Source organism: Corvus brachyrhynchos, unplaced genomic scaffold (assembly GCF_000691975.1).
Source record: "Corvus brachyrhynchos isolate BGI_N302 unplaced genomic scaffold, ASM69197v1 scaffold3, whole genome shotgun sequence".
Taxonomy (NCBI): Eukaryota; Metazoa; Chordata; class Aves; order Passeriformes; family Corvidae; genus Corvus; species Corvus brachyrhynchos.
The window spans coordinates 3,125,974-3,150,103 of NW_008237619.1; the positions used below are offsets into that span (position 1 = coordinate 3,125,974).

Consider the following 24,130-nt stretch of genomic DNA (forward strand, 5'->3'; position numbering starts at 1 on the left):
AGTAAGAGCCAGTAATGTGCTATATGCATTGCTTCCACCCTGAGTTAGAAAGCTGTGGAGCTATACGGGAGAAGGTGAAAGAAATTTGCCCTGGAACATTTCTCATATCAGAAGGTAAGAATGATTATCCTTGAAACTGGTTAACACCTTGTGGACGTGTTAACTAAGTAGGGCTCACCAATCTGAGCAAGTGCAAGATGTTCGAAGTATATTGGCTCTTTTTCCCAAGCTACTCCTACATTTTTCCTGCTTTGTTTAGACACAGGATGTTAACAGCAGAGAAAGAAGGACTTTCTTTGCTCCTCAGTGTTCTACTCTCTCTTCTTGTGCTGCTGCTTAAGTCCCTTAAATGTCTCTAGACTGTAAAGTGCAGTCATATTCTTTCAATACAGTCCTGCGAGAATTTAAAACAAACAAACAAACAACAAAAAAAGCCACCAAACAAAATAAATCCCAAACCAAAACAAGAAAAAATAAAAAATCACCACTTGATGACCAGTTCAGTCCTATGGCTTCTTAATGATCCCTGGGCATTTCAACAAGAGGTGAATGGGAACACTGATGGTCTCAGAAAGCTTCCCCATTCCAAGCAGAAAGAAACCAGGGTATTTTAAAGGTTTCTGATGAGAGATGGAAGCTATACCAGAAGACTTAACAGTTTTATGTCTGAGTTACTCACGTACGATGTGGGGTCTAGATTGCTATTAGACACTGGGCTTACCTCCTCCCAGGCAAACACCCTGGTATGACTATGAGGGTCTTCTTCCCCATGTTCAGGCATTTGAGGTATGAGCATTTTTCTAAAGAAAATTTTGTTCTGGAAAGCTGTTGTTCCTGTATGTGTTTAGGTTTGACAGAATGTTATTAAAAATAAAATCTTTCCCTCCCCCGATTTTTCACTTAAAAAAAGAACATAAGGGTTGAATATTTCCACTGAGCATACCAAATACTTGGAGGATCCCACAGTTTGAACTCAACCCTCAAGAGAACTAAAACATTGGAGTAGCTCAGGCCAGTGGGCAGCACTGGGTGTATCTTTGCCCTGCACAGGGCAAGGAGAAGCAACACAGCCAGATCAACATGTCACTGCATTTGGGCTGCTTGGTACAGCTCAGTCAATGCCCCCGGGGTGATGGCACTCTTCTGGGGGACTCCTGCACCATCTTCCTCATTAGAGAGAGGCCCATAATTGTTAGTTGAGTCAATGAAACACTTGAGCCTGGACAGTACTTGGGCATCAGGGCAGAACTGAGCAAAGCATACTGAAGTGCTCACAGATCTCCCAGTTGTTATAAACTTTCCCTTGACCAAAATGACTTGTTCTACTCTTTTGTGATATTCAAAGCAGGTAAAAAAGTGAATTTTTATAACACCATGGAATGGCTACTAACTCTTCTTTGCTCTGCTTCAAAATTTATAGTAATATATTTTTCTAACTGATGCAATTTGCCACCAACATTTACAAGGATGTAGAATATAAAGCACATATTAAAAATGCGGCTAAATCAATCTCAGATAATTACAAATTATTATGATAACTGTATAAAAGTGTACATTCATATGAGACACTTAAACTGGAAATGTGCAGCAAATTGTGCAGGCAAGAAAAATGTCTGAATTCAAATGGCAGTGCAAGTCAAGGGAGCTTCCTCCGTGCACAGACTTGGTTTAAAAAGGCCTTATATTTTTGAGGGTAGTTGCTATTTACTAGCCCATGGTAACCACAATTACCCCTGGTGTTTGCCAAGAGGCAAATTCTAAAGCAAAATCCTAACTGGTCTGTTGGGGCAAAGCAGTGCTTTGCATTTTCCCTAGTGCAGCTACAGCAGGATCTCTCTGACAGCTGCCCATCTACCTTCCCAAATTTAGCTTGGCCTCTCTCCATGTCTCCCCCAGTAGCTGGTGGGTTAGAGGCATGACTTGTTTGTACGTGTACAAGTGTGTTTAGCTCGGTGCTGCTCTGAACAGGGATTTGCTGCCTCAGTGACTGGCATTTTGGGACCTGTCTGAGCTCCTGCTGCCACCACAGACAAATTTGCTGCCATGTGTCACTTACTGTGTCTGTGACTGCCCAGTGGCTTGGAGGAATTTATGATATCATCAGTTTCCATGACCTCTTCTGCTTCCCTGTGTTTGTCAACAGTGCGCTGACTTTCTTCCTTTACTGTAGGACACAAGGATGTTTTGGTGTTGTACCTTGGAGTAGTTGTAGGTGAATTTCTGATGCAAATGCCTCAGTCATTTGCACTTCTCACACCAGTCTAATTCTCATGAAAAGGAATCAAAGAAAATGCTGTGTGCAAAACACTTCATAAAGAATAGGCAAGGAGCATAGTTAAAATATTTGGTTAATAACAGCAGATCAAATAAACTTAAATACAATCTTCTTGATGCTACAAGGTTGAAATTTTCCTCCCCCCTTCCCCAGTTTCCTTTCCAGAGATGTGTTGTGATTTGACATCTTAAATTTTTTTAATCCTACTTTTGGTAGGGAGGGGTTAGTGAAACACTGTGATGCCTGCTCCCAAAACCCAAATTAGGCTTAGGAAAGGTGGTAAGGGGTGCATATGTGCTCATATACACCCAAATACATTCCAAGTCTGCTGTTACCTTAACAGGAAAATACAAGTCTTCCAGCTGTGTTTGTTTATTTATCATCCTCCTCTTTAAATAAATAATTTTTTTTTTAAAAAAGTAGCTCAGAAATCAAGGCACTCTACTATTGTAGATAACAATTACATAATGGTGAGCAGTGCTTGGTGTGAGAAACTTAGTTTCTTATTAGTATATCCACATTGATATATATCTATCCTTAATAAGAGGTGGTTTAGAAAGGTATTTATTTTAAGTTCATAGGATTTACTGTGGACTTGGTGAGCCAGTGTCTGCTTTGGATTTATTTGAAGCAGATGTTAAGCAGAGAGGAGACTGACATGTCTGTAGTGGTTCCATAGCGGTCTGAATTATTGTTAAAATCCCCGCACTGGCACATCTCTAATTTAATACACGTTTCAACAATGACTGTGGTAATAAAATCTGAAATGCCTCATTCTTCTTTCATTAAAGTCAGGAGAAAAAAAGCGATCTGTATCAATATGAACAGAGGTGTTCCTGACCGACATGAAAGCATCCTTTTAAGTAACAAAAAGAGACTAATCTTGTTGTTCTAACAAGCTATCTATTGCAGGCTGTGTTTCTTTTCAAGCAAATGTGATGCTATGACATAATTCTTCATGCACTCAAATGGTAATTGTAAAGTTGAGTTTCCAAAGCACCACGCCTCATTTCGGAACTGAACAGCTGAACTCACAAGAGAGAGACAAGAGATGAAAACGGCTTGGATCTGGAATTTAGGACATTAATAAAAATAGGATCAAAATCATGAGTTACATGAGTTAACCTATCTGGGTTTCAAGGACATAGAGGCCTACCCTGCACTTCAGTGAACCACGGCAGGCATCGTGTCTGGTTGGGGCAGGCCGGTGGGACTGCAGTGGGCAGATAGGATCAAGGGGTGGGGCACGGAAAAGCCCCCAGCATGGATTCTGCCTCAAGTAGGGGCTAGTTCAGCTCAGCATCTTGATCTCTGAGATGGGGTTGCCTTTCCCAAAGCTGACTTGCAGTAATAAAAAGGTCTAATGCCACCTCCCTGTGCTGCCCTTTTTTAACAGGTATTGCAGATTGTTTCAGCTGCTTGCCAGACAAGCATTTTCATTTAGTTTAAACGTACCTCCTGAAACAATGGGGTTGAGCTGACTTTCACAGAACACAGCTTTGAAATCAGTGGGAGATAGAGGCTCTTTGTAAGTCTGCAGAAGCTAGAAGTTAATTTTCTTCCCAGTATCTAAACAGGGATTGTACCACTATGTTTTATAGTAGAACCTTCAGCAGGGGATCAAACATCTGCTCAGTAGAGCAACCCAGCACCAGGAGTGTGTCTGATTAATCCTGCTGTGCTGTGAAGGGGCATCAATCCTATCAACCCCTTTGGACAGTCTTGCACTTGTTTCAACAATTATCTGCTGCTAAGTTAGTGTAGCAAGAGTTGATAAAACAATAGGGTTGAAAATAAATGGGTTTTTTTAGCACATATATATTTGTGAATTTGCTACCTTTTACGATTCACCTAACTTCAGATTATACTGCAGGATGGGAAGTCATAATTTTGATGAGCTCTAATTACACAGGTAGAGTAATGATGGTGCAGTTATCCATTTATGAATGCTTTGATCACTTGACACAAAATAATGCTCAGATTTAATGCTTCATGCACTACAATAAAACTCCTTCTCTTGATATAAGAATATGCACTTCAAGAAGGTTAAGTTAATTGCTTTCAGAAACAATAGAAAATTTAAACTTTGGGGCTAATTAAATTCTCATCTGCAGTTACAAATTATTTTAACTACACTATACAGAATGTAAGTAGAGTTTATCTGCTTTGCATTAGGAAATAGTATCATATAAGCACAGTAGAATCTTCCAGTGAGACCTTTCCCATTAACAATAAAAATAATCCATTGAACCTTGTTATGTTTAATATTATTTACTATAGTGGGAGCATGTGCACAAGTCAGAATTATAAATAAGCACAACTGTCCAAGCAAAGAATGATAACATAGCTAGAGAAGCATTCATGGTTATTTTGTTTCTCTTAAACACATCTCTAAAAAAAGTGCTTCATCAAAAATCTAGGGGATTTATTATTGGCTCGACTCTGACAAAATGATTGTGTTCATCTGGAACAGTAAGGAAACACTTGCCTTAAAAACACTCGTCTATAATGCCTTTTGAAATTTCTAAGTAATCCTGCCAATTTAGAGACTCAAATAGTTAAAAGGTGTCTTTTTTTCCTAAGGAAGATAAAAGGAAGGAAACATCTATGATGACTCACATACAGTAAACCTAATTTAAAAAGAAATAAAACAGACAGAAACAAATGCACAGCGCACTCTGTGATGTCCTGCTCTATTGCAGTAGAAGATTAAGTCTCTCTCCAAATTGCTTTGAGCTCTTCTAGAGGGAGAACACATACATATGTCGATGTTTTGGTGAGTCCCTTCCTAGAGGTAGGCTATATTCTCATCACATGGTCTGTCATTAGCTGGCAGAGTTGGAAAATGCTAACAATTTTGAGACATGACTGTCTAGTTTGACTGCTTGCAGGAATTTTAAGTCTGACTTTCCCCTTTAGGTTGAACCAAACTTGCACAGCTGTTTAACTTACAAAAGGGGTGTTTTCATTCCAGAAGGAGAATGGCTTGTGGAAATGGGTAGCTTTTGGAAAGGCTTTGTCAGAAAGCACTTTAATAGAAGACTGTAACTAGGTCTTTGGATCCAGAGCAAAATTACTCATTACTGGTACTAGGAAATATTTGGTGTGAAGATTTTTTTTGCCCTTGCTTATTGTTTATATTCTTTCCCTTAGCATTTTTTGGTTTTGGTTTATTTGATGGATTTTTGCGGTCAAAGGTCTGAGAAGTTTCATTGCTCAAAAGATTGGAAGTATGTAGTTCTGAAGTTTTATCACAACCATTCCCATCAAGTTGTCTTTTTAAATTTTCCCTCTTCAGAAACTTAACTTTAATAAAGTTTTAGTAGAATTCACAATGAAAAAAATTCTAGTCATCACAGTTGTGAAAGGAAACTATAAAATATGAGTGAAGAATATTGTTAAACTCAGAACAAGGTAAAAATCTAATTTAAGGCATTTTTGTAATTTGGAGATTTTTGAAGTATGCATTTTGAAGTTCTTCATTATCAAAGCATCTTTTGTGAAGTTGTGCTTAGTAAGAAACAAAGCAAAACAAAAATGCTGGTAAAACATACCTGCTGGATTTTCACGTAAATGGACACCTGCTGCTGCTGAAATTTTTGTTGAAGGGTTTTTTTAATTCCACTCATGAAAATAATGGGTATTAAATATATTTTCAACATTAGAAAGACACAATTCTTGACACTCCTGATGTCCAGTAGAGAACTTTCTCACCTACAAGGACCTGTGCCTATAGTGGAAAGAGCTTCTCCCTATATTCTTGAAATTTAAATTGTGCATATACAATTCTAAGGGTCTTTATGGGAAGGAAAGGTGACTAACATTTTTTTTCATTCTACAGCCCAATATGTTGCACTGTCAAAATTTTAAATGTGTGTGGGCTTTGCCTTTTTCTACATGTGGCTTTTCAGGAGTCTGGCTTTTTCATATTTTCAGGTATAAAAAGCAAAGCTGCCATAAATGACAAACACATGGTGGGACAGGAATAATAAAAATGCTGCCAAGGCAACACACATTTTTCATGGCAAAACATTAACATTTTAGTATACAAAAGTAACATTTGTGATTATATTTTTATGTACATGTTGTGAGATTAATTAATTACCTTTGCAGAGAGGAGCCGATCTGTGAGCACAAGAATAGTCAGCGATATTTGATTTGAATCTAGAAAGGCAGTTAAGTTAGATTTACATTTCTGTAGAAATTCCTGTGTTCATTGTTTGCTCTAATATATGAGAATATTCAAACATTTATGTATAAATCCACATTATAGCCTTCTGATGCAAGAAATTAGTATCGTTTTGCCTGAAGAAGGGCAACTGGCAAATGGAAAGATTTAAGTATTTGACTTAAGGGCCTCATCAAGATTAATTCTGCTTTACCTATGAGGAACTGTTGGTGCAGATAGAAGTATTTATTAGATTGAGTAAAACTGTATACTTGACAGATCTTCTCCTTGGATGAACCTTTGCACAAGGGCCTGTCCATGAAGATGAAGTACTGGCAAGGAAGTGCAAGGAGCTGTGGACAGCCATACATTACATAGGTATAGTTTCAGGCTACACAGATGTAATTGGGAATAATTTAGCTTTATTTGGTTTTTTTATAAATTTTAACTTATTTTTGTTGATAGAGCAATGTGTTGGTGCATTGAAATAGCTGGTGACCTGGAACTTGGTGTCACAAAAAGGTCAAAAAGGAGTTTTTGTCCTTGTTGGTATATAGACTAAGCTAATGGTTTTGTCTAGCATCTTCCTTACTGACCTGCTTGGTGGCTATGACCAAGTCACGTATCAGGAAAACGTTGATGTCTGTCACATTTTCTTCTTTGAGTTATATACACGTGGCTTAGAATGCCTGTCTGGTTAGCTGTAAAATTTCAGATCCCATGTTTCACCTCCAAGTGCCCCAGTAAATCCACTTGAGTAATTAGAATAAGAGATGAAGGCAGTACTCACAGGGACAGGAGTCTTCTCTGTTTGACACAGCCTGTAGCTGACTGTTCACTCTGCACAGCGACACTGAGCAGCTAGATATTCTCATTCCCTCCTTCCCTTCTGTTTCACAGTGAAATGTGTTGGCCAGGAAGCCACAGTGAAAGGGCTGCTGACCTGATGAAAAGCTTTCAGAAATGTCCCTATGCTAAATCAGGAGGAAGTCAAGACCTTTCAGCTTGTTTTGAGAAATTGGAGGCAACAGTCTAGTGGAAGAACTATTACCTGAGACTGGGAAGAAGAAGAAGAGTTAAATTAATTGCTTGAGAGTCAGAACTTGGCTAATGTCACCTGAGTGACAGTAAAGTAATAAAGAGTGATAAGGTAATGCCCTTCATACAGGGTCATTGGCTATCTGAGGACAACATGCAGTGCCTGATTCATTCCTACCCATGCTTAAGATTTTTTTCAATGCAAATTTCCATCTAAAAACAACATAAACCCTTTTTTTGGCATAAAATTTTCTCTAAATATTCCAGTGGAAATTTTTCATCTGTTATTCTCTACTTTCTGTAAAAAGACTCTCCTAGTACAAGACCTCTCCCCCAAGAAAATTGGTTTTATTTTCATCTCAAAGGACTAGAATCCAGTGTGTGACTTTTCTTTTCCCTGGTTAGTTTGATGTACAGTTTTTAATGTGTCCACTATTTGGCTGATCTTGAAGTGGCCGCAGAACGATTTGCTCATCACACAGATGTCCATGGAGGCTCAGTAGTCTGACTGTGATCACATACTGTAATATGTTACCTCAGCTATAGACTGGGGATTGTGGAGTTTCCCTTTTACTCTGAAAAATTAATTAAGCAAGAGGAGGGAGGCAGCCTAATCTTTTAATAATAGTCCTCTTAGGCTCTGTTACAGACAAACTCTATTAGTAAGAAATGCTTATGATGAGCATGAGGCATAATCTGGTCAGAGACCAAAGCTTGTTCTCTGTGCTGAACCCTGGGTGTCCCCAGGATGTGCTAGGGCCTCCTCCTCACAGTGTTATGTTGAAATAGTGACTGTGCTTCTGAATTACGTGTTTCCTTATGATTACAGTCTGGCTAGTTGTCTCTCTTCTCTTAATGTGTTTCTCTTGTTTATTTCTTACCTCTTAGGTCAGACTCCCAGCTCAAATGGACCAGGTATAACTTCGCTTAACAGGCTGAATGTGTTAATAAACATTCCGTAAAAGTAATGCCTGACACGATAGACTCAAATACCAATATCAGAATCAAAAATCAATTAATAATCTCCTTTTCACTTGATTTGTAGCTTGATTAGTGTTACTGGCAGTGCCAATATTTTACTTCAGTTTAGTTGAGGTTCTAAGGAGCAGAATGTGAAGCAGAAGTAATTTTTTTTTTTCAGAATAACAAATAAAGGATTTTAGAACTTACAGAAATCCCCTTTTTCTTTTCATCCATGCTTTTAAAAATTATTTTAAGTTTTCTTCCCTTGAGTGTGGCACAGGAAAATCATCTCCATAATTACTGTATGTTCATCAGTGTTTGCACCTGTGCATGCTACCAGGTGCTGTTTAAAGCACATTTAAAGTATTCCTACCCACAAATATCAGACTCCTACGTAGAGTTGACATCCTGCTGTGAATCCTGGCCCCTTTGTCCCTCTGAGGGGACTTATGACTCCAAGAGCGCAGTCAGAGCAGAGGAAGCGTTCCAGCCTGTGCACTGGGAATGCGAGCAGGAGCAGCAGAGGACACGGGGAAGCCGGCGGCTTGGCCCCGGAGAGAGGCAGGGCAGAGTGAGAAGCAGCAGGAGAACTGCCAGCAGCACACTTGAAAGCAGAATACAGTTATGTTTGTACGTGCCTTCCTGACTTCTGTCTCCTGAACTTCCTTTCCCCATCTACCCATGCTGGAATTACCACAACCCACTTTCAGGGCAGACAGTTCCCTTCTCCAACTGGCTAGTCATTTCAGGAGAGCTTCATTGTATGAATACAAAGTTAGTAAAACTCTTCCTTATTTCCACTTTCCCCTCCACTTGCCTCCCAGCTCCTGTTCTAAAACTTGGCAGCCCTAAAATTGTGACACCTTTTCCCTAGCCATATTGTGCTCCCTTTCTTACAGCTTTTATTTCTTCTATGGTGCTGCACTCAGAAAGCAAACAAGTTTTTCTTAGAGCTTTCTTTTTTAAAAGCTAAAATTGTCACCACCAGTTTATCAGGTCATGCCTTCAATAGCTCTAGCCTTCATGATTCACAGAGGTTCAGTTCTAAGAAGGAAATATATTGGTAGTATAGAGCAATTACTGTGTTTTTCAAATATTTGTTTATGGCAAGCATTGTAAGATCATGTGCGCTCTGTGCCTCTGTTTAAGGATGCTAATCTCTTCCCTTCCCCAGTTATTTCTATTTCATTAGCATCTAGAAGCCTCAGCCATGGCCCAGGATCCTTTAGTTGTATATACTGGGGAAAAAAAAGGTACCCTTTGAGTAAATAAACATGAGCACAGCAGAATTCTGAAAACTTTTTACTTGTTATCATTTGGTTTTCTGGATGTGTATTAAAGGGAGTATGAATGTCAGCTGTTGGAAGTACATACGGGAATTTTTCATCTCGTAAGACTTCTGATCTAATTTTTATTACTAACCTTAATTCTGAGGGAATGTAAATGTTTAGATGATGCAGACTGGAATCCTTTTTCCCTTAACTAGAGACATGACTGAGGTAGCAGCTGCTGTACAATTTTTTGTGGTAAAATGCATGCAGAAATGTACAACATATTAACTAGACTATTTCAGTGCTGACATGGAAGTACAGAGGTTTTTGCTGAAGACAGATTAGTCTTAAAATAAAATTATACACACACACGTATATATGTACAAATGTTCACAGCAAAATAGTTAGAAGCAAGAGCAGTTGTGGGATTTCCATTTCCAAAGTAGAATTAGATTCTATAAGTAAATAAACTTGGCCTTATAGGTGCTACTTTTGAAGTAGCCCAGCAACTTAGTAAATAGGGGAAACATGAGTGTAGAAAATGTAAGGAAATAAGACATAACTGCCCAAAATTAAAAAACAAAACACTTTTTCTTTGGAGGGTGTCTTGGGGTGGCTTTATGATGTGTATCCCATATCGCTGCCCTATGCCCAGAAATTAATTTTTGTGCCTTTCTATGCCTTCAAACTGAGCCTGAGGGGGGGAGGAAAAACTGAGCAAAACTTCTTCAAAGCAGTTTGCAGCTTGTTCAAGGTCACACAGAGATAGAGACGGCTCTCTGTGTTCAGCTGCGGCAGGAGAGTGAGAGCGGAGGGATGCACCTGGCTTGCTTTCTTTCCAGACAGCTTTTGGCCAGTTTTTCAGCTCCTTTTCCTCCAGAGAGTTGAACTTTTGTTTTCCTGGGACTTTGGGTTTTTTTCCCTTTTCTCTGCTGGACAGTTTCAACATCAGAATACATTGGGAGGACTTTCCACCGAGGCCTTGGCCCTGGAGGTGGGCCCACCACCCTGTCCCAGCTCCAAGGAAGGGGGGAGAGAGAGACTACGGAGGGACTCTGAAGTTTTCCCAGGTTTCTCTCAGCAGAGCAAGAGGTTTTATTATTTACCATTATTATCCTTTTCCTGTGTGTTTGTTAAATAAATAGGTTTTATCTCTTTCACTTTCCTTCGAGGAAAATCTATTTTTTCGCAAACCCGGTGGGGGAGGGGTGGTTGTAACCTGCCTTCTCTCAGAGGATATATTTCGAGATTTGCCCAAACTGGCACAGAGGGCAAGCACTGACCCTTAGGAGTAACATTAACAATTTTATATCATGCTCAGAACTGTTATCTCAGTGGCAGAACATCACAAGTAACTGTGCACAATATGTTTGCCCTACAGTAAATAAATCAATGAGAGAATAAATAGTGTGGCAGGAAAAAACAGAGTGAGGCACATTTCCTCCTGAGATGCAAGCTCATCCTTTCTATAAATTAAGAGAGGGTTAGGGTAGGAGAAGTAAGTGGAACATCCTACTGCTGAAAAAATGCCTTAAATGTTTGTTACAAACAATGCAAAAGCAATCACAGGAAATGTGGGGTTCAGACTGAGGTATTCATCTCTCCAGATGTATACCTAAGAGGAATTTTTATTAATTATATTGTTGTGTTTGGGGTTTTAAGTCTAATGTAAAGGACCTATATTGGCTTATCAAAAGTAGCCTGAGGTTTACCCTTAAAACAAACTACAGAAAAAGTAAAATTAAAGCTCTCGTAAACTGCAGTTAACTTGAGGACTTTATCTGCTATTTGCTAGAGCATAAGCTGAGGGAAACAGCAGGTACTCAGTGTTTAATCAAAACTTAAGTGTAGGGTGTTAAGTTGGCACATCTGTTTTGAAATTAAACTAGACAGACAGTCATGTCTTTTTGTTTATCCTTTGTTGATTTCTAGGCATTTCCATCTGTATTTCTAATCAGACTCACATTGATGATGAATATATAAAAGTTGGTTGTCTTGTATCTGTGACAATGGCCTGAAGATGCAACAGCATCCCAAAAAAGAAACAGTTAATATCTCTTATTTAGACCATCTGAAGGAAAAAAACCCACACCAGTGTTTGGCCTCAACAGAAAAGCAGTATAACTAAACCTTAAAACAGGGGACGAATGCCTTTGTTTAACCTGTGTTTTGCAGGAGATTTTTAATTGTCAGATCTCCTGGTGAGTAGATCTGCTCGAGCCTGAGAGCATGCCTGTTTTTTCCGGTTGGTCCCATTGATGCACACTATCTTTGGCTCACCAAGTCAGTCTCCTTTGATAAAAATATTTAAAGGGCAAAGATATTTTTCTCTGACATTTTATTAATAACGACATAGCACTTGTATATTGTCCTCAAGATGCTAGAAAAACATGAATCCTCTCAGCTGTCAGCAGCGGATGGATTTAAGGTCAGAAAATGCAAACAGAAGGGGAAAAGTGTGCTACCGCAGGCTCAATGAATTGAATATCATTGATTCTTGGTTCCAGTCTGTCCTTAGTTTATTGCACACAGCCCAAGTCAGCAAACAGTGAAGAACCAGTTTCCTAAGAATAATAACACAGCCAAAAATATCAATGAACAAAATACAGTTGGACTACGTACTTGAAGAGGGTAAAAGAGTCTGTGTTACATCTATAGGATGAGGTCTTGATCATATTCCAGAGTACATATAGGAGATTTAGGTTCCTAATAAAGGCAGTTCTTCACAAGTTTCCTTTACATAGTAGGCATCCCTCAGATCAGTAATGGTAAACCTAAATCAGAAAAAGAAGAGCTAAAATCTAGAATCTGTGTTCATCTACTTAAAGCTCTATTCTGCACACAGTATTCCAAATTATTTCATATATTTCTTATTTTAATGATAAATAGATTATAAATTGTGTTAACATTTGTCTTCTTTAATTTGTGTATTTACTAGGTTCTCATTTCTATCACAAGGATTCCCATTCCTTTCTCAGCTTACCATTAAATGCTTTTAAAAATGTTCAGGTGACCTGCTGGGAAGCTGCTCAAGATGGTCTCTTGAGGAAGAAAGTAGATGCTCTCTAATCTTCCAGGAGATAGTGGGGATAAGTCATCAAGACAAGCTAGATGCTGGGGGTTTTCTGCCAGTTACTTCTGTTTGACTGTCATCACAAGACACTTAATATCTTGGTATTTGTTAATTATTGTTTAAATGTATTGTTTAACTGCAAGTGTTACTGGGGTTGATGCAGAACTTTGTACTTCTCCTGGGCCATGAGAATTCTGGTAAGAGTGCTTTGAAATTGCCAGGCAGTGTTTGGTGAATGTAGTAAAGAAGTGATGAATCCAGGGAATGGTTCTCATTTGGGAGACAAGGGTGCAGTGAGACATTTCTCTCTTCAGTTATGGGGCTGCAAACAAGCATAATTGAGTGGAATATTCCTGGCTAGCCCAGAACGTCAGGCTGGCGCCACATCTTTCCTTAGACATTACAGTACATTACTACTTTGGTCAGATAGTACATTCTACATGAATATAGGAAAGGAAATATTCCTAGAAGTCAGGAACTAGTTTTCTGATCTGTTTCCATCATCAAAAACAAATGACAATAAAGAAGTGAACAATCTCAGTGACATAGGAAGGCTTTTTCGAGCCTATAACCACGTCACAACACAAGTGTTAGCTGCATATTCTCTAACTCGTAACTATGCACTCAGCAAACATTTTCTAAACCTTGGGACAGCTATTCATTAAGTTCAACTTTGGACCATCTTCAAGTGAATTATACATATTTCTGTGGCTATTTGTTGTTTATCACAAGTTGTACGCTCTCAAGTCATGACCCTTTTTTCATCCTTTCATCTTTAAAGAAGTTATACTGGATCAGAGCAGGTGGATAACAGCAGATCAAGTCTTTTCTCTCAACAAGTTTGATGAACTAGAAAAGCATTCAGGATGGAGATGAGGGAGACCATGCTTACCACTGTGAGTTTGACAAAAGGATGAAAACCCTCTTAAAAATGAAATAATCGGTTCCTTAAAACATACTCTGTCTTCATATAGAAACATTTGCTTTATATAGGTAATAAATAATCGGTTCCTTAAAACATACTGTCTCTTCATATAGAAACATTTGCTTTATATAGGTAAATAATTAAAAAAACACTTCCTGCCTGCTTTTAAAAAAACCCGACACAGCAAGAACGACAGAAAAAAACCCCCAAAACCTCACAAACCTGTAAAGGATAAGGATTGTGCCTCAAACAGCTGTCGTTATATTGGAATTGCCATACCATGGAATAGTTCTAACATCTTGGAGAGCAAAGCAGCTTTTTTACGTCATGCTTCTGTTTATACATCAGTTTTTCATCAAATTTTCTTTCTTCCTTAATTCCTCATATACAGCTGTCCACCACCATCGAAAACCTGAACATCTTCATCTGTTCAAATCCTCTTCTCTCCCCTCAAAGAAAACCTCTCAAAGTCTATTCTTTTTACTGGAAACCTTCTTGCCAAAATGAACAGTCAATCGTAAGAAATAACTTAAGTACTTCCTGGGAGTAAAAGAAAAGTGGTTTCTGGTTCCTCTTAACTCTGTCAGAATGTAACAAATTCCTTGCTGTGAAACAGGTTAAAAAGGTTGTACTAGTAAAATGGTTTCATGTGCACATATTTAAATGTTTGAATCCTTCTACTTTTATCACTTCTTTTTGCCCTGAATGTTTCTTTCTTAATTATGATTTTACCTATTAGATAGCACTGATGGTCCATCAATTCTAATATCTTGTCTCTCACAAACATCTGAGCTTAGTGCTTCAGAGAAAAGTGAAAAGTCTATGGTGCCTTTGAGAGGCTGAGATATACTGAGGGAACAGGCATTTGGCTTCTGGAGTCTACAGTCCTCAGCCAGCTTTGTGAAATTTCAGTTGGGATTTCTCTTGCCTTAGTACAACTAATATGCATCAAAGGTTCTGAGAGTAATCCGTCACCTTGTAAATTCATAACAAGTTGGATAAAAAAACAAAATATAAGCTGACTTTTAGGGGATGAAGGTGTAAAATACCTTCATGTTTCAAATTTGAATGCAATAGAAGCTGGGGTTTGTGGAATTTATGAATTTATAGTTGATTTTTGTACTTTATATTATTTGTAAGTGCTCTCAAGTGCTGCAAATCTGTAATCTGTTTTCCTTAGTTTACAAAGAATTTGAAATGCAACCTTTGCTTTGTGAAGGATTTTCTATGAACTACATTTAACCTGTACTGTATTCAGAAATTCACCACCAGAGATAAGGGAATTACCACTTGCAGAGTTACAAGTACTGACTGTCTCTTTTGGAAAGCACAAATTCATAAAGAGTACCACATATCTAGAGAATTTTGGGGGTATTTAAATATCAGAATTTGATGTAGCATGATGTTCAGAAACATTGCATTATTACCTGGATTAATTTTTCATAGTAGACTATTTTAAATAACATTCATTCTGAAATTATTTGGTAAACTGTAGTGTGGCTGCAGCAAAATCCATGGTTAGTACAAAAAAATTGCTTTTTTTAAGCTCTTGTTGCCCAGTGAACTTTTTCATACATAAAAGTCTAAATAAATTTGCTAAAAGCTTGATCTTGTGGATTTCAGTTTAAGAAAGAAATGCTACCAGTATTATTTTTGTGTCTGCTCAAAAATTACACAGATGTTTTCAACTCCAGGAGTGGTTACCCAGTATGCTTCACAAAGAAAATGAAAGTTATATGAATCTCTTTATTTTGGATGAACTCTCTTTCAATATGACTCTCCTACCTCAGATCAATGACAGGTCAGTGATAATGCTAACACTGCACTGAAAACCAGCACCTGCTTTAGTAGTGATTTTCATTGAATGTGTAGCTGGGTGGTGAGTTAGCAGTGTGCTTTTGGAGAACCCTCTACTGCTATAACCATATCAACCGCTACACAAACTCTCAGAGATATTTGACCTCAGATAAAACTTTACAGTGTTTATTTATAGCTAGCACCAGAGTTAAATGGATTTTAAAACGGATTTGTGTAGTCATGCTAGGCTGCTTCTCAGGTTATCAGTTTAACAGCTGAGGTTGTTTACTTGTTATTATTGTGAGCAAGAGTTATGAGCTTTAGTTAAAGATAGAGCCAATCCACTCCTGGTCATTCAGCAGACCTGCTGTCCTCTTCCTCTGTGCATTAATAATGGTTTCTTTGTGTCAAGCAGGCATGTTGTTTCTCAAGACAAGGATCAGAAAACAAGGATCAGAAAATCAGAGCTTCTTAAAACAAGACATTTTCTTGTGGTAGCACAGACTGTCTTTTAAAAATACAGCAAAGTTGTGGCATGTGTGGTGTCACTGTCAAAGTATTGTTATATATTTTCTTCTTTAAGATGGCATCTACGCTGAGAAAAAAAACCATTTCATTCTGTAAATGAAATTGCCTTTTTCCCACCCTCAAATTCAGACACAGGGCTAAAACCTGTTTTATCTGCATGGCAAAAGCAAAGGTGTGTTCTGCTTTCCTACATTTCCTACCAGTTAGCCTCAGTCAGGCAACAAACATGCTGGCATCCTGGTGCCTAATTCTTCTACATCATCTGGTCAGCCTAGACATTAAATCACTCTTCTCTCGTGGTTGCAGAGATCTCAGAAAGGCACAGAGCATGTCCAGCATACAGACTGAATCTAAAACTATCACAAGGACTCTATGGCATATGCAAGTATCTTGAATCAATTGATCTTAATGCAAATGTTCTGCTAGTTTACTCCAGAGACGATGCTGTCTGGCCAAAGCAAAAACGAGTGCCATGCTAGTGTGCTTGACTTGCATTTCCCTGTAAGTGCATGGAGAATTCAAGTCCTGGATTTCTTTCATGATCCTTCTATTTAATTTCTTGACTGTTTTTTTTCCCCAAAATTTCTTTGATCAAAATCCAAAATATCTGCATCACATCTATTGGTTATTTATTTCCCTTTGAGTATGTATCACTGAAAACCTCCATTGTGGAGTCTGTGATGCAAGCACATGCACAAAGCTAAGAAATTTTGGGGTGGGAACATCCTAGGAAGAACAATGTTGATGAGAGATGGCTGCAGTGAAATGCTGATGCATGAAACCTTAATGTTACAAGCTCTGGCAAGTGCATTGTGCTTGGCAAACTGTGATGTGATGACCCAAGGGTCATGCAGACAAAAAGTTAAACTGCTCGTTTCAGTGAAAGTAATGGGAATAGGCAGGTCACAAATAAAAGGATGCCATCAAGCTGCCTTTCTAGCACAATCTACATGTCAATAGGACAGGTTTACACGACAGTAACCTTCAGAACATTATTCCTTTCTATTGGTATATAGATCTTAGAAATAGTTCAGTCACAGTATTAGGAATTACTTGGACTGGTCACCAGATAATTAAATTTATGTATGTGGAGATTTCTTTACCTGGCTCCTCTTTGTAATGGGATAGAGTAGTTAGCTCTTGATACTTCTTTTCCTTCAAAGTTTGAAGGATAGCCTAGAATATGGAATTCCTGCATGGTTAAGACTCACTCCTTGGAGGTATGAGAGAAAGATTTATACTCTAGAATTACTCAAATTCCTGGAGGTGGGAAAACTGGTTCAAATAACTACTCTAACCACTGGCTGTTTATTTGAGCCCCTCTCCTCTCTGCACCTCTGAATTCTGAAATCATGATAACAGTTTTACTGGAGCTGATACATCACCACTAAAAGAGAAGAGGCTTATTTTTTCCACTTTTGGTATGAAAGTAGTTATGACCAAGTATGTGACATACGCATATAAACCAGATCTTTAATGCAACACAGTGCTTATACTATGATTATGTTCATTTACATCACTAAAAAAAGACAGAGCCACTTACATAAAAATAGAAAAAAATGTTAAGTCACTCACAGTGTAAATTTATGGCCATCATATTACATGGTGACAGCCCAATATGTCTTGTTTTGTCTAGTGACTTTCAGTACATGTAGAAAATGCTAGAAATTAAAGCTGCAAAATTCATTGGTTACAAAGTATTCTGCTACATGTTGATATGTAAATATTTTATGACATGGATGTGCTAGTGGTCTTCAAAATGCAGTAAGGTATTCAATACAAATTGAGGTGTTGTACAGAGGATGTTCAATATCTTTAAGGAAAAGTCTGGGGACTTCTAGTCAGCAATTTCAATTAAAATGTGTTCTTTGCTAATGCCTTTGTGTAATGATATTAAGCAATCCATCCGTTGAGAACCAACAAGATAAGGGTTTGATAAAGCTACTTATTTAACTTTGTGTAACTGTGTATAAGACAGGAGCGCTGTTGTGAAAGAGATGATATTTGTCAAGTAACACCTATTTGTGGAGTGTGGCAGATGTATTTGGTTGCTTAAACCAGTGAATTGAAATACAATTTAGCTATCACTCATCTAGAAATGACATGTCTCCCTTTCAGCAGTCTCCTGTTCAAATCCTAGAATCATAGAATAATGTGGGTCGGAAGGGACATTTAAAGGCCATCTAGTCCAACCCCTGCAATAAGAAGGGGCATTTTCCACTAGACCAGTTTCCTCAGAGCCCTGTCCAACCTGGCCTTGAATGTTTCAGAGGATGGAGCATCTACGACCTCTCTGGGCAATGTGTTATTTAATACAAACTTTGGAAATGGGATAATTCAATGCTTATGTGCAATGTTGCCTGTCATGGCTTCCCTTTGGCATATCCTTATTGACGCTTCTATATATTAATTGTATGCATGTCTCAGTGAAGAACAAAAAAATACCTTGTTATCTGTGCTGTGAATGAAGGAATCTGTGCAGGGATCTGGTAACAGGATTAATTTAAGAAATGAATTGCTGACAAAATTATCGAACTGGACACATGTATATGAGTTCATTATAGTATTGCTGGGAGGAGGGGCTTCTGTGACAGCCAATAGGTAATTCTGCATTTAGGTTGTCCTCTCGCTTGTGGATGTCTCTTACCTTACTATAAACAAATGTAAATCGCAAATTATGCATGCATGGAAAAAATATCATGAAACAGTACCTAATGATTGGTATTAACTTCTTCCTCCTCTTCAGTTTCTTATGTCCCAGCATGCCCTAGATGACATTTCTAGTTTGGGAGCCACAGTTATTCAATGTATTCTTGCTAAATTGTGTGAGACATTTCTATGCATAAAGACTTTTGGGGTGAAGACTTTCCTAAATGGGTCTGATTGGGCTGATCAGCTACATCTGATCCAGATTGAGTGGCATAAAAGACTTCCAGCTGTTATTAATTCAAATTCAGCAGCTCCCAGAATCAGGCACAGTGTTTAATGTATGTTTTACAGAAGTACTTGTATAAAGCTATTAATTGAAACTATTTGTAGGATCTATTCAGAGTGAGACTTGGTACTGATGATGAATGCCTTCATTGTGCTAGGTCATTATGGTCCTAAGTAATTTTGTTGGTTAGTACTTTTCATTTTATACCTAAAAATCAAATAATAATGAAGAATTGCAGAGAAATGAAAAAAGGTATAATTGGCAAAATAGATTGTTACACCCTGTGATTGGAGGTAATGACTTGCAGTAGGAATTAAAGACAAAGCTTTACCAGTTAAACTGAATTTAATCTGTCTAAGAGTGAAATAGATATTTCTGTAAAGCCATAATCTTCTTGGGTTATCTAAAGGTAATACGAAGTCCACAGCTCATACATCTTTAAGTAATGCTCAAGGGGGCTTAACCCTACAGGTTTGATTAATACCAAGTATTAGGTCATGACCAGTGTGGTTAGGTGCAAAATCAAACCAGAACCAAAATCAGGCCCTGCCCAAACCGGCTAAACAGCCTTTTGTCATTCCCTGTTTGTGCACAGCCTACCTCCAAAGACTCATCTGGCAAAAAAAAAGTCCTATTCAGAACAGAGAAATGGCCTGATGATCAGTGCTCAGCATCGCTTAGTGGCGATCAGAACTGCACAAGTAGGAGTCAGTAAACTGGCAGACATTTGATGTGGCCATAGTTCAGACCAAACTCAGTATGCAAGGAATGTGTGTACTCTTCCTGCCCCTCAGCATCCCCCCCTTTTTCAGTAAATGCATTGAGGTTTAAGCCTGTGCTCTGTAAAATCCCAATATATATAGCTGGAGAAGAAGGACCCATTTGATATATCTTTGTGAATTGTTGACTTATTCAGTGATACAACAGTATCAGAAATGCTTTGTTTGCATCTTTTTAATGTTTTATCACATTCTTGTCAACATGTGTTTATAAGGAAATGAGCTAAAGAATTCTAGAAGCAGAAAAATAATAAAATTCTTTTAAAAAATAGTCACAAAAATAATTTATTTTTATTTTTTGCCAAGGGAGGTAAATTGTGCTTCTTTCATTAATAGTTGGGAGGACTTGCTACATAGGAGATTTCAGTATGGATGCTTTGTTCATTCTGACTTTCCCCTTGCAAATATATTCATCTGCAGTCTAACAAAGATTTAAGAATGATCTTGTGGCTTGAAAATATTAGTCTTTTAGCTCTCTAAACACGCTTTAGAAATAATTCCATGCATTTCTTAGCAAGGAGCCTGTTAGCTAGCTTTCATTTAGATTGTGTGTCCTTTACTTTTCAATTTCTTTTATCCATTAAAAATAATAAAAATACCCCAGCAATAGAGTTCTTTGAATAAAATCATTCTAGGAGGTGTAAAAGTTTGAATTCACAGTACAAAAGAGAATGTTTCCCATGCAGGGATTGTGGAATGCTAATAAGCCTGGCACATCAACTTGCTGCAGCTCCTTGCAAGTCCTGTAATTCAAAAAGTTCACCTTGAAGTTTGCATATAATTTTGCCATTCATAGTACATGTAACTCTCATTGTTAATACTGGCATTCTTTTTCATACTAAGAACAAAACAATCAGGTTTCAGTAGCAACCTTTTCAACACATTAATTTCTTCTGGTAATTTCTTTTTTCCCCATGTCACTTTCCCTCCCTCTAGCTTCAGTTACTGTGATATAATCTTATTTTATTTTCTTTCTTCCGTAACTTCTGTTATTGCCAACACACATCGATTTTCCAGTTAAACACACTGCTTTCTGAGCTTTTTGTATTTCAGTCCAATTGGACCAATCTTCTTTCTTTTACAGCACTTATAATAGTATAAATTTAATGGGGGGGGGTGGGTTTGTTGGTGGGGTTTTTTGTTGTTGTGGTTCGGTTTGGTTTGGTTTGGTTTGGTTGTTGGTCGGGCTTTTTTATGGACAGCAGGTAAAGGCAGGAGATTCTGACCCTCTACATTGCTCTCATGAGACCCCAGCGGAGAACTGCATCCAGCTCTGGGGTCCCCAGCACAGGAAGGGCATTGATCTGTTGGAGCAAGTCCAGAGGAGGGCCATGAAGATCATTGGAGGGAAGGAATACTCCTCCTATGAGAAGAGTTTGAGAGAGTTAGGGTTGGTCAGCCTGGAGAAGAGAAGGATCCAGGGACACCTAGTAGCACCTTCCAGTAGCTAAAGGGAGCCTACAAGAAAGGTGGAGAGAGAGTTTTGACAAGGGCAGGTAGTGAAAGGACAGGGGGGAATGGCTTCAAACTGAAAGAGGGCAGGTTTAGATTGGATATTTGGAAGAAATTCTTTCCTGTGAGGCGAGGTAAGGCACTGGAATATGTTGCCCACAGAAGTTGTGGATGCCTCATCCCTGGAAATGTTCAAGGCCAGGTTGGATGCAACTTTGAGTAATCTGATCTCATGGAAGGTGTCCCTGGCCATGGCCAGGGGGTTGTAACCGGAGGGTCTTTAAGTTGCCTTCCAGCCCAAATCATTCCATGATTCACTATTGCTATCTACCCACTGTCTCCTCATCTCCTGTGCTAGGATCCTGATTGTTTCAGATCAGTTACTATGAAGCTGAAGGTTTATTGAATCTTTGGGATATTCTGTGTAGGCATTTGCCATTAAAAAGAAGAATGGAAAGAAAATACACAGATAATGCAGCAAAAGATCATAATTAAGCATGAAAATATTTTTGTGCCTCTTTTATTGTTCTACTGGATGAGGAATACATATATTATTTGAGAAAATAAACCAGGAAATTTGGAAAAGGGTTTCCTCGTTAATTTAAATTGAATGTGTGTAATATTTCTAGGGACCCCAAAGGAATAACCTTTACATTTCTTATTCTTTATTTCTTATTACATTCTTCTTATGCATTTTAACTGTGTGTACGAAGAAGTATAAAATACAAAATCATAGAATCATAGAATATGCTGAGTTGGAAAGGACTCACAAGGATCATTGAATCCAACTGCTGGCCCTGCACAGGACACCCCAAGAGTCACACCCTGTGCCTGAGAGCATTGTCCAAATGCTTCTTGAACTCTTTCAGGCTTGGTGCTGAGACCACTTCCCTGGGGAGCTTGCTCCAGTGCCCATTCACCCTCTGGGTGGGTGAAAAACCTATTCCTGATATCCAATCTAAACCTCCCCTGGCTCAGCTTCATGCCAATCCCTTGAGTCCTGTCACTGGTCACAAGGCTGAAGAGATGAGTGTCTTCTCTTCCCCTCACGAGGATGTTGAAGATCACAATGAGAGCTCCCCTCTGTCTTCTTTAGGCACACAAATACCTAGCAAATGATAAGCAAACAAATAAATTCTTAGGCAATGAAATATTTATTTAATTGGTATTTAAAGACAATTTGTGAGGCTAAGATATCTTAGTCTGATTTGGAAATGAGTGTGCATCCAAGTGTAATGTCATGCACAAAATAATGTTTCACAAGTGTTAAAAGACTGGAAAGTAAATAATTGGGGTCTAGCTTCTGTGGAAACATAAATGAGATTTCTGCAATTTTAGTTTCCTTCCTTCTTCTCCCCCCTGCCCCTGTCTGTTAGGCCGTCTTGCCTGTAAATGGTAAAATTTTCACATGACACCTGCAATAACAATCTTAAATTTTGAAAAATGTGTATATCTCCCTGCAAACATGGTGTGAGACATAAGCATATAAAAAGAATTTGAAGCAAAATGAATTCACCTGACTAACTTCTGTCTGAAAAGCATTTAATCTCTATTTGCTCCTCCCCAGAAGACTGGGTACAGGGAGGGAAGATAAACACCCCTGTTTTTACTTCTCAGCAAAACATCTCAACCATGACCAAGAGGGATTGCCTAGAGGCATGAAAGAAATGGCACAAAATATCTATTCAATCTTTGTCTCTTCTACCATCACCACTTGGTGCAAATTTATAGTATGAACCATTTAATGAAGATGACTTTTCAGGTGAGAACTGGGATGAGACTGATTTGCCTTTCTCAGCCCACTGGACAGGCATCTGTCAGAAGGTAACAATACTTGGTGGTTGTTGTTGCAGTGTTGAACTGCATAGTCTAATGCTTTGTGACTCTATGTCCACTGTCATGAAATTTAAGAACCTTAACATGTAAAAGCCGTATTGTATTACAAATTATTCTCCTACTTCATTAATGTGTTTTTCTCAACCAGCATCAACTTTGGTGCTAAGAAAAATCTCCTCAGCCCCCACTAGCTGCAGCAGTTCCTCAGCTTTGGATGCTTTTGAGCACAGACTTCTTTCTCTCACCAGAGCTGGGCTTTGTATTCTGGTTGTAGTTACAACACACACAGGAGACAGTTACACCCAAGCTGGGTCCATGGAAAGGCCTCATGTATCAGGCGAAACACTTCCAAAAGACTAACGGAGTCATTAATACCTTTCTGCCTGGCCATGGAGAAGACTACATTTGGGATACACTATAAAGTCCTGATCCTCTGCAATCATGGAAGGTGAACTGTAAAACAAAAGAGGTGGAGAGGTGATTTGGGAGGAGTGTCTCTCTTTAAAAGAAAGTCCCCTCTTTCTATCACTTGATGTAGGAGGAGAAAGAGAATGAAAGAAGTGAAAAGAATAAAACCAAAGGCTTAAGGGAAAGGATTATATACAAGAAATAGTACATTTTTCAGTGGCTCTGAGTACAGCTGGACTGGAGAGAAGAACATGATGTAAGCCTCAGGTATGCCTTTCCGTGATAATGGGGGATTTAAAATAAAATCTCTGTAAAATGAAATAGGATATATTTATGAGCAAGATTTTATGTCAACCTTGTTTATAATAGTGGGAGACCAGATTTACTACAACTGAAAATCTCATATTAGTCCTCTGCTTTTAAGCTACCATTAATTTAGCCATCAAAAGTATAATTCATATTTGGACAAATCCTCAGAGGTGTATTTAACTACTACTGTCAAAATCACTGGGAATGTAAAAAGTTAGTTTGCTAGTCTGTCCAGAAATTCATATGGTAGAAAAGTGTGTTTCATGAGAGAATATTACACCACTGTAGATGGGATAGCATTGAGCGGCTCACTTGTTGTTAGGGTGCTGTATCTGACACAGTTCAGGTATGAATGCCTTGACGGCCCCTGGAA

The 24,130-nt window shown here is 38.4% G+C and overlaps 1 long non-coding RNA gene across 1 annotated transcript in view; it reads left to right on the plus strand.

Annotated features, from left to right (window-relative positions):
- Positions 1-22,582: 22,582 nt before the first annotated feature.
- Positions 22,583-24,130, plus strand: part of LOC108446120 — a 14,643-nt gene continuing 13,095 nt past the window's right edge. Inside the window, exon 1 of the long non-coding RNA XR_001861228.1 lies at positions 22,583-23,715. This is a non-coding gene — a long non-coding RNA (uncharacterized LOC108446120). The remainder of the gene's footprint in view (positions 23,716-24,130) is intronic.